The sequence below is a fragment of the Balaenoptera physalus genome (genome assembly GCF_965194825.1).
Source record: "Balaenoptera physalus genome assembly, chromosome: X".
Lineage (NCBI taxonomy): Eukaryota > Metazoa > Chordata > Mammalia > Artiodactyla > Balaenopteridae > Balaenoptera > Balaenoptera physalus.
Genome location: NC_138903.1, coordinates 119,050,744 through 119,062,887, shown reverse-complemented (window position 1 = coordinate 119,062,887; position 12,144 = coordinate 119,050,744). Strand labels below are relative to the sequence as shown.

At 38.7% G+C, this 12,144-nt stretch overlaps 1 pseudogene across 1 annotated transcript in view; it reads right to left on the bottom strand.

Annotated features, from left to right (window-relative positions):
* The window catches only part of LOC309652746 (transmembrane 9 superfamily member 2-like), a 112,397-nt pseudogene that overhangs the window by 57,921 nt on the left and 42,332 nt on the right, over positions 1-12,144 (bottom strand). Inside the window, exons 7-9 of the transcript XR_014268791.1 lie at positions 4,686-4,765; positions 1,376-1,488; positions 239-366 (exon numbers count right to left, since the gene is read on the bottom strand). The product of XR_014268791.1 is annotated as a transmembrane 9 superfamily member 2-like (transcript). The remainder of the gene's footprint in view (positions 1-238; positions 367-1,375; positions 1,489-4,685; positions 4,766-12,144) is intronic.

Sequence of the window (12,144 nt, the reverse complement as noted above, 5' to 3'; positions counted from 1 at the left end):
ATTACAATAAATTATTCAAAACTGAAGATGCTATGAAAGTTCCTTGATATAGGAACATATTCAGACTCATATCCTTAATTTGAGAAGAAAGAAATGTAAGTACTATAAAACACACATTTCCTTAAACTTTAGGGTAGAATTTTCAAAGTTCTTTTGTACACATGAATAAAAGTTTAACATATGTTACCAGCTCACTAAGAATGTTGAAGAAGACACATATTGATCTGAGATTACTCACATAAAGTAATAAATGTCATAATCAAAACTTGTGTTCTTGACCCAGGAAAACTGACAGCAACATTCCACTCCTTGGAGGTCTGAATACATCCCCATGAACCAGCTTCCAACCAAACTCCTTCTGGCCATCTTCTTGCATATGAGAAAGTCTTTAATAAACACGGGAGTTACTAGGACAGAAAGTTACAAGAGCTCTGAAAGTTAGAGAAAAATGAATTTTCCTCTAGAGACAGACTAGCTGGAAACCAATGGCTCATTTTGGATAGAGTAGGTCTCTGGCAGGTATGTGACCCTGCCATACAAATGAGCTATTCCCTTACTTTAAGTTTTGCATTGGAGGGAGTGTGTTAATTATATAAAGGACACAACTGGCTTGATTTTCATGAAGAAAGCAACACGATTTAACATACATAAAAGATTCAACCAAGGGACTTCCTGGTGGCGCAGTGGTTAAGAATCCGCCTGTCAATGCAGGGGACACGGGTTCAATCCCTGGTCCGGGAAGATCCCACATGCCGCGGAGCAACTAAGCCCGTGTGCCACAACTACTGAAGCCTGCGCACCTGGAGCCCATGCTTCACAACAAGAGAAGCCACTGTAATCAGAAGCCCGCGCACCGCAACAAAGAGTAGCCCCCGCTCACCACAACTAGAGGAAGCCCACGCGCAGCAACAAAGATCAATGCAGCCAAAAATAAATTAATTAATTTAAAAAAAAAAGATTCAACCAATTCTATAGAAATTAAAAGTTCATCAATACACAAATGATTACAAGAGTCAAAACAGTATAAATTGATAAAACTAAATTTACCCTAAATTGTAGTATTTTGCAGTGTTTCATACATTTATCTCATGCTGCAAATTAATGAAAATCTTAAATAATGATATTTTGAAAGGTCAGAAACATGAAAAGGAATATAACCAAAGAGTTGATAGCAAATAACTCTCTAATAAACTTACCTGTACTTTTTAAGAATCAACACAACACTCTGTACTTTGATTCAGCATAATATGCAAAATTACTAGACATCAAAATGCATTGTATTCAAGGTGTTATACTCTAAGTAGAAATATAACATTGAGAACTGGGCAAAGCAGGCACTCAAAATATTTGCTGAATCAAATATGTGCATTTTTACTTACGGGAAAACTCATCTGATTATATCTGATAGTATCTTTATGGAGAGTCCTTAATATGGTCATAGCCACCATTCCAGATAAGAAGACAGCAATAACAATGGAATTCATAATACTACAAAACATAAAGAAGGAAAAAGAGAAGTTAAGTCTCAAGTTTCTTATTTGAATACTAAAAAGAAAATGTGTGCACACGTAAAAGAAAGACATTCAAATTATCATTATGTCGATCAGTTTTCTAAGGTTAAATGTGGATCAAAGGCTGAATACATCAATATATTAAATGAACTTAAAGCTCTATCACAAGGGGCTTCCCTGGTGGCGCAGTGGTTAAGAATCCACCTGCCAATGCAGGAGACATGGGTTTGAGCCCTGGTCCAGGAAGATTCCCACATGCCATGGAGCAACTAAGCCCATGCACCACAACTACTGAGCCTGTGCTCTAGAGCTCGTGAGCCACAACTACTGAAGCCTGCATGCCCAGAGACCGTGCTCCGCAACAAGAGAAGCCACCGCAATGAGAAGCCTGCGCACCACAACAAAGAGTAGCCCCCACTCGCCGCAACTAGAGAAAGCCCGCGAACAGCAACAAAGACCCAACGCAGCCAAAAACAAATAAATAAAAAAATTTTTTTAAAAAAGCTCTATCACAAAAGTGCATTACAAATAAATCAATAGAAGCAACACTATTCTTAAGGTTATTTTAGAACTTAGTAAGAGTACATTCCCAAAAAGAAACAAGGGGAAATGAATAAGATCAGGAACACAGACATAGTTCCAGAACATGAAACTGAGCATGGAAGTTCAGGAATCAATGTTGAATTGATGACTGACTGACTGACTTCTTAGCTGATGGACCAGGGCTTTTAACTCTATCAAGTCTTTATCAAGCTTTGGGGTAAAGACCCCATGGACCACTTACCTACCAGCTCTTACATACTGTTTCCAAAACTGAACCTTAAAATCTATGCCCAAATCAAAATCAAGACCTTCTGCCATCCCACCACCCAGACAAATCCAGACACATCAAAAAAGTTTCACCAGAATCTATGAAAAGGCCAGCACTGTTTTAGAAAAATGCCACTAAGATAATGTCTAAAATGTCTGTTAAATGTCATAAGTAAATTAGCTTGAGACAGAAACTAAAGTACATTTATTGTTACATTATAAATATTAATACTACTAGAGATTAGCCCCACAATCTATCTGGACGCCCTTCCCTTTCACAACCCCTTTAAAGAAAGCATTTAAATAAATTTTATCCAGGGACTTCCCTGGTGGTCCAGCGGTAAAGAATCTGCCTTACAATGCAGGGGATGTGGGTTCCATCCCTGGTCAGGGAACTAAGATCCCACATGTCGTGGAGCAACTAAGCCCTCGCACCACAACTACTGAGCTTGCGTGCCTCAACTAGAGAGCCTGTGTGCCGCAAACTACAGAGCCTACGCACTCTGGAGCCCATGCACCACAACTAAAGAAGAGAAAACCCGCATGCCGCAACTAGACAGAAGACCACAACAAAAGATCCCGCATGTCTCAATGAAGATCCCACGTGCCACAACCAAGACACTATGCAGCCAATAATAAATAAAATAAATGATAAGTAAATCTTTAAAAAAATAATAAGTAAATAAATTTTATCTGAAGAGAGTTCTGGGTGGTGTGACAAAATGGGACCTGGACTATTGCCCAAACAGAAGATTTTCTAGAAAAGCTACAATATGATAATAATAATGAGGAGGAGAAGGAGGTAGAGGAGAAGGAAGAATAAGGATAGAAATAGGAGGAGGAGAAGGGGGTGCTATTGTCACTTTAAAGGCAATAGCACTGTAAATCAACTATACTTCAATAAAATAAATTTTTTAAAAAATAAAGGCAATGGCATATAAGGAAAATCATCACCTCAGAAGACCATACTCACAGAATCACACCTTTCCTTACTTTCATCTTTACCTTTATAGTCTTCTTCCATTCAAAACTGGTTTATTATAGGATATGAGGAAAACGGGAAAAAAATACTACATACACAGGTTCATCTATTTCTCGTCGGCTTCTCTGATCAGTCTCCTAAGTTACTAACTGAAGATCCTACTCTCGTTGTCAACGCTTTATGACAGCCCCAATCATCACATTCTCAGTTGGTCCATCCTTCGATTTCATGTTGAAACTACTCCTTCCACAGTCCTGAAGGACTCCTAACTCTGTGGTCTGTCCTGTTGAAGATTCCTGAGGAATCAAGTCCCTTCACTCTGAATCCACTAGAATGTAAGTTTCCTGCGAGCAGAAGCCTGTTGGCCTTATGCACCGCCACGTCTGAGAGCCTCTCCTAGTGCTTGGCACCCTAATAGGGATGAAAAAGAATACGTGGAGAATGAATCCACCTTCACTCACAGACATTATCTCAACACAGTCCTCTCGTCTATATGACCTGCCTTGACCACTTGCAATGTTTTGGTTTCTCATACTTAATCTTTTCACCTTTCTCTGCTCTCTTCCCAGTCTTTCATGACATCCTGACTTTCCTCCACCCCAGGTGGTTACTGCTTTTTCTTACACTCTAGTTTGCTCAGACTTTGACCCCACAAATGAAAGCATCTATCCTGTTTTCATTCCATCTTTTGCACAGTGTCCACTGCCACAGTCCTATCCTGCCTACTTCCCAGCATGGACTACTCTTTACACGCAGACATCTTATCTCTAGGACATCTCAACCTTCTCCTTCCCTTCAGCATACATTTTAGTATATTTAATACAGATTTTCCTTTTTTCTTTCTCTTTGCATATGTGGAGAGGTGGGGGAGAGGAAGGAGAAGGGAAATTAGCCACAGAGAAGGAAAAATGTCACTCAAGATCATCTCGGATGGGGGTGGGGGGAGGGGGAACTGGATGAAGGTGGTCAAAAGGTACAAACTTGCAGTTATAAGATGAAGTACTAGGGGTATAATGTACAACATGGTTAATATAATTAACACTGCTGTACGCTACATATGAAAGTTGTTAAACAGTAAATCCTAAGAGTTTTCATCACGAGGAAAAAATCTTTTTATATTTCTTTAATTTTGTATCTATAGGAGATGATAGATGTTCACTAAACTTATTGTGGTCATCAATGTAAGCCAAATCATTATGCTGCATACTTTAAACGTATACAGTACTATATGTCAATTATATCTCAATAAAACTAAAAGGAAAAAAAGATCATCTCTGGTGACAAAATAATTTTTAAAATACATATATGTATGTATGTGTGTGTGTGTTTGTATACATTTCCTACCATGAAGCTACTTATTCTTTATTTCATAAAGTGCTTACCTAAACCACTGAATGCTGGTATGAGACATGCACTCCAAAATATAATCCCATCTAGAACCCCACTTGATATGTTTGTTTTCCTAAAAACAAAAATACAAAATCACATGACCAAACTTTAACTGACTTTTTACTGGTTATAATCCTAAAACAGACAGAAAGTTATTCTGCCTGTACTGTCTCTATTTCTTTACTGCTAACTTCATGGAATCATGCAACCTAGCCTGATATTTTTATCATTTTTTTATTTACTGATATTCTACCTCATTTCAGAAAGGAACTAGGAAAAAAATAATTTTAGCTTACTGCTGTTCACCAGAAATAGTACCATTTTGCTACTATTTTTCTGTAACCCTAAGTCCACGCCATACTTCATTTCCTTTTGTCCAGACCACATTTTCATCTTAATTGCAACTTCATACCATGCTTACAAAGGTATATGTAATGTCACTGTAGTTTTGTTTGTAAATTTAAAAACCTAGAAAAAACCAAAAATTCCCATCAGAATGGGAATAAATAAACTGTGGTAATCCATGCTAAGAAATACTATGTAACCATTAAAAAGAATGATGTGCATCTATAGGTGACACTATGTCTATGAAATAGCATTAAGCGAAAAAAGAAAGGTGAAAAGTATATAGTAAGACAAGTTATGTACAGCAAGATTCTATTCCCCCCCCCAAATTATATACATATTTTGTAGATGCAGACATTTTTCTGGAAGAAAAAATAATGGTTACACTTTTGGAGCAAGAGACTAGAAATTGGGGGGAGGGTAGTAAAGGAAGGGAGAATTTTACTTATACATTTTCTATATGGTTTGCAGTCTTCACCACATACAAGTGTTATCAATATTATTATTTAAATTGAACTCAACATTTGAACTAAAAGACAACTTTTAGTTGTCACTGCAACACACAAAATCCACCTCCTGCAAATAGGTTTATTATTAGGGTATTTTGTTTAATTAGAAAACAGTATTCAATTTCAGTCATTATTTCTTATAGAATATTTTAATATTTTACATTTTTGTATGTTAAGTATTTTGAAATATTTTAACAACGAATTTATAAAAGTTTTTTTAATACTGTAGTGCTCAGTACAGAATAAAACACAAGAAAATATAATCACCAGCTGTTTCTGCTGGTGTGCAATCAAACTCAACCTTTCAATAGCTTTCTTATAAAATATCCCCAATAAATGATCTTAAATGATAATCCCCAGTAAACATTTAAACCATTAATGCAGTATTATTACCCCTTAAATTAATGGCATGCTCTTAGCAAAAGGAAAACACTGGTACAGGTTGACCAAGTTATGTTTGAAATGACTTATTATTTAAAATTAGGTATCTTTAAGTGTTTTTTTCTGAAGTTTGGGGGTGGGTATGAAGCAAGCCAATATACACTGCTTTAAAAAAAACTGAAATGATGGGTTTTAATTGAAATGAGTTTTAATACAACAATGGATTTTAGTTGACACCTGATGACCTGGTGATCATGGTTAACATTATCCATGAAAGGTCAGGTTGACGTTATGTGTCTACTGATGTGAGCTATCACTTTTGTGGTCTTCCTGTCGAGAATCCATGGCCTGAGCCTGGACACGAAGAACCATCAGACAGACCCAGGTTGATGGTCATCCTACAGATTGTAAGGTCGGTACTCTTCAAAAATTTCAAGAGGGACTTCCCTGGTGGCGCAGTGGTTAAGAATCTGCCTGCCAATGCAGGGGACACAAGTTCGAGCCCTGGTCCGGGAAGATCCTACATGCCGTGGAGCAACTAGGCCCGTGAGCCACAACTACTGAGCCTGCGCTCCAGAGCCCACGAGCCACAACTACTGAAGCCCACGTGCCTAGAGCCCGTGCTCCGCAACAAGAGAAGCCACCGCAATGAGAAGCCCGCGCACCACAACAAAGAGTAGCCCCCACTCGCCGCAACTAGAGAAAGCCCACACACAGCAATGAAGATCCAATGCAGCCAAAAATAAATAAATAAAAAATAAATAAATTTTTAAAAAAATTTCAAGAATATGAAACACATGGAAAGACTAAAGAACTGGCCCAGATTGGAGGAGATCAAAAACTAAACATAACATGTAATCCTGGATAGGATAGTGAATCAGAAAGGAGAAAAGTGACATTGTTGGCCAGCTGGTGAAATCTGAATGGATGAATGTGAATCAGATGGTAATGTAATGCCAATATTGATTCCCGGTTTGCACGGTTGTATGCTAGTTATATAGGAGGGTGACCTTGTTTTAGGGAAAGATACTCTGGAGGATATAGGGGTAATGAGACAACATCTAGCTCTCAAAAGATTCACAGAAAGACTAATGATAATGGACACACACAAAGAAGAGTGAACAATGGAGCAAATGAAGTAAAATGTTAACAATTGGGATGTCTGGTTAACGGAACTACAGGAGTTCTTTGTGTTATTCTAGCAATTTTTCTGTAGTATGAAATTGTTTTGAAATAAACTATTTTTTTAAAACCTATAAGAAAATCTGAATTTACAGAACTGACAAATCCAGGGATAAATATTCATTGTATGAAAGGATTCATCTTAGCCATTTTATTAAAATATTGTTCCTATACTAAAATGTGACTTAATCTTTCAAAATTTGAATTGCATGCATCTCTTCACCAGACTGTCAATCACCTTAAGCAAGTAAACTCATATCAAGCCTTTTAAAAAGGAGTTAAGGGGCTTCCCTGGTGGCACAGTGGTTAAAAATCCGCCTGCCAATGCAGGGGACACAGGTTCGAGCCCTGGTCTGGGAAGATCCCACATGCCATGGAGCAACTAAGCCCGTGCACCACAACTACTGAGCCTGTGCTCTAGAGCCCACAAGCCACAACTACTGAGCCCATGTGCCACAACTAATGAAGCTCGTGCGCCTAGAGCCCGTGCTCCACAACAAGAGAAGCCACCGCAATGAGAAGCCCGTGCACCGCAACGAAGAGTAGCCCCTGCTCACTGCAACTAGAGAAAGCCCACGCAGAGCAACGAAGACCCAACACAGCCAAAAAATAAATAAATAAAATAAATAAATTTAAAAAATATATATGTGTTTAATAAAATTTAAAAATTAAAAAGAATCCACCTGCCAATGCAGGGGACATGGGTTTGAGCCCTGGTCCGGGAAGATCCCACATGCCGTGGAGCAGCTGAGCCCATGCACCACAACTACTGAGCCCGCGTGCCACAACTACTGAAGCCCACGCACCTAGAGCCCGTGCTCCGCAACAAGAGAAGCCACTGCAATGAGAAGCCCACGCACCACAATAAAGAGTAGCCCCCGCTTGCCACAACTAGAGAAAGCCCACGCACAGCAACAAAGACCCAATGCAGCCAAAAAATAAAATAAATAAAAAGGAGTGAAATAAGTGAGGGAAATTAAGAGGCACAAACTTCCAGTTGCAAAATAAATGAATCACGAGTATGAAATGTACAGGGTGAGTAACATAGTCAATGATTATGTAATACCTTTGTATGGTGACAGATGGTAACTAGACTTATCATGGTGATCATTTTAAAATGGATAGAAATATTGGATCACTATGTTGTGTAACAGGAACTAACATAGTGTTGTAGATCAATGATACTTCAAAAACAAACAAATAAACCCATAGAAAAAGAGATCAGATTTGTGGTTACCAGAGGCGGAGAATGGGGAGAGGGAGAACTATGTGAAGGCAGTCAAAAGGTACAAACTTGCAGTTATAAGATAAATAAGTACTAGGGATGTAATGTACAGCATGATAAATACAGTTGACACTGCTGTGTGTTATATATGAAAGCTGCTAAACAGAGTAGATCCTAAGAGTTCTCATCACAAGGGAAAGACATTGTTTTTCTATTTCTTTAATCTTGTATCTATGAGACGATGGGTGCTCACTAAATTTATTGTCACCATTTCGTGACATAAGTCACATCATTATGTTGTACACCTTAAACTCATACAGTGCTGTATATCTATTATACCTCAGTAAAACTGGAAGAAAAAATAAAATGTAAAAAAAAGGAGAGAAACTTTCAAATATGCACTATGAAGTTTGGCTTTTAAATACAAAGAGAGCCTAGAAAATCTGCAGTTGTTAAATCAAGCAGTTTTTGCACCAAACATTGCCATCTGCTGGAAATAACAGTCCACAACACATACTACTCCTGCATAAGAAAATAAATCGTTTTAAAATCCTAAGGTACCTTTGAGACAAAATGACAAATGCAAAAAGATAACTAAATGGTGGAACCCATTTTTTAAATCCATTTAAAATTAATGAATTATTCTGCATCTTTACATCCCAGAGTTTCAAAATCTTTTATAAGACATAGCAATTGTCATAAATGCATACAAGGTAAGCAGGTCTTTAATGCTATTTATAATGAAGTCACAAGAAGCAAATGTAGAAATATAGACGAGAATTCTTGATTCAGGACACAGCACATGATGGGTTTCACTCGGTAAAAATACAGGCAGGGAATCAAAGAATCAAGCTGGCAGGTAACTACAGCTTCTTTTGGTCTAGCTGTTTTCAACAGGGGGAGCAGCACCCTCTAGGGGGCATAATGAAAAGGTGTGGGGATGCTACTGGAATTTAGCAGCATGGTATTGAATAGAAGGCCAGACGTCCTGCTTGGCACCAGGAGACCCGCACAAAGAATTGAGAAGAACTTCCAAAAGCCCCATCCAACATTCACGTGAGTGAAAAACTGCTTATGATTATCTGCGCCTAGATTCTAACTTCATTTTACAGATAAAGTATTTTTACATAGTTTTAATATACATTGATTTTTTTCCCCCAGCAATGCAATTACCATGTAAATTGAGGGAAAATGGTACTATGTTTGGCTTGAAACTTTACCAAAATTGATCAACATTTGAGAAAATCATGGTATCCTTTAGAAAGATGTGGCATTTGAGCCATCAATGTATAATATTCTCATAGCCATATGCATTCGTAGATGTCATGTTTACAATGATTATACACATAGGTGCATGCATCTGACAATGACTGAAATATATACTGAAACATACATTATTTTATTAAAAACTAATTTATCTTTATTTCTCCTTTATATTATAGTTAGGGTGCTATATTGATGCCTATTGAAACTATGTGTAAGACAGGTTTAATTATCTAGTATCTATTAATATAATTTTACAATAGTAAAGGGAGAATGATAAAACATTTGTTATTCAAAGAGGACATCGATCTGATAGGGTTGAGAACTCCTGATCCAGCTCCATTCCCTCACTTTACTATGCAGAAACTGAAGTCCAGAAAGGAAAATGAACTTGCTCAAGGTCACAGTATGAGTTTGAAGCAAACCAGCACCAAAATTCTCTGATTCTCAATTCAGTTATTGGTCCATGGTGCCTGAAAATCAGGAATGTATCTTGCAAAAAAAAAAAAAAAAAAAAAAACAACTATATATGTGGCTAGGGTCCCAAGCTAGCCCACAACTAAAGCTTATACAACTCACATATGTAGATACATAGCTAAAATTAATGTGATTAGAGTGAAACCAAAAAACCTTTGGTTGGTGGTATAAAAACAGTAAGTTTCTAAAGTAAAATATGGTGAATAGAAATACCTTAGCCATTCAAAATCTGGCCCAAACCTATCTTTCTAACCTTTCTACCAATACTATATAAACAATTAAAGTCTGGGGTACTAGACTGAATCTCTTTGGCCTTTATATACCCCAGGGCTTAACACCTGGCAAGTGGAGTGCATTTACTGCCTGTTGCTGAATGAATAAACAAATGAAAAAAGTTTTGTTTCAATCAGACAAGTCTATTCACTGTTCCCCACATACACCATGTACATTCTTACCTGAAAAGCCCTTCCTCTAGCTCCTCTCCAGATTCCTAAATGCCAGGTCTTTTAACTCAGTTTATAGGCTTTCCCAGAATGCCTTGCACACCTCTACCCCTTCTATCCAAATTATCCTCAGCATCCTTCAAGGACTAGCTAAAGGCCTCTCTCTTAGAAAGCCTTCTTGGTCAATTCACCCACCATAACTCCTTCCCATTCTAAACTCACATGATGTATTAAGGAGACTGTGTTAGAAGCCTGGATTCTGTAGTCAAGCTAATCTAGACTTATAATCCTTTACATTTGTGACCTTGGGCAAGTAACTTTATCTCTATGAGTCTCAGTTCTATAGTCTATAAAATGGAGATTTAAAATAGTACCTGCCTTCAGAGGACTATTGTGAAAAATAAAGTTAAACTAGGTACTTTATAAAAATTCCCATGCTAGGCACATAATAGGCCCTCAATAAATATTTGTTATATTAATGGATGAATAAAAGGTCTTCACTCAAATGTTAATCTTTATGGTCCCATCCTTCAATAACTTCTGAACAAAATTGTTATATAAACACCAAACTTTGTACCCACTTGGGAACATGTATTATTTTCTGAAAACATAAAGTGCATAAGATGTTCAATTAAAAAGCAAAAAGACAAAACTTTTATAACTAAAAATTGCTATATTTGCCTCTGAACCTTTCTGTGGCCAGTAGCTGCCTGACCAGGGGCTCAGGCCAACAACTCGGCCGATGACCACAAGCTCTGCGTCCAAACAGCAGTTTGCAGGTGGCTGCACTAAGGTGGGAGAGGCAGCACAGGAGGATGGAGATCGCAACCCAGGTGGCTCAGGCGCCATAGCTGCTGTATGGCACTGACATCTGTAAGTCGTCTGACGTGTTCAGCTTCCCCAGCCAGGCCCCCCCGCCCCGCCCCATCCCTGTGTCAGGATCACACCTACCCCTCCCCTAGCCCGAGACTGTCTTTGTGGAAGGCTTCTGCAGTCTGCAGGAGGGTGAGAGACTGTAGTTCACCCAGCCAAGTGCCTGGGATCAATGCATGTCACAGGACCTGGTGGGATTTTCTGTATTAAGAGAAGCAACAAAAGGTGAAAAACAAGTAGAAGCACAGACCAAAGGGGACAGTCCCTGAAAATGTGGAGGTCTAGATCTTTGCCAAGATGGCAGCAGCTAGTCACACATGGCTATTCAGCACTTGAAACGTGGTCGGTCCTAAGTGAGATGAGCTCTAAGTATAAAACACACACCAGATTTCAAAGACTTAGTTCAAGAAAGAAGAATGTAAGATATTTCTTTATCAAAAAAATGCTATACAAACATATATACGGGCTTCCCTGGTGGCACAGTGGTTAAGAATCCGCCTGCCAGTGCAGGGGATACGGGTTCAAGCTCTGCTCGGGGAAGATTCCACATGCGGTGGAGCAACTAAGCCCGAGCGCCACAACTACTGAGCCTGCGCTCTACAGCCCACGAGCCACAACGACTGAGCCCGCGTGCCACAACTACTGAAGCTGGCACGCCTAGAGCCTGTGCTCCACAGCAAGAGAAGCCACCGCAGTGAGAAGCCCGCACACTGCACAGAAGAGTAGCCCCTGCTCGCCGCAACTAGAGGAAAAA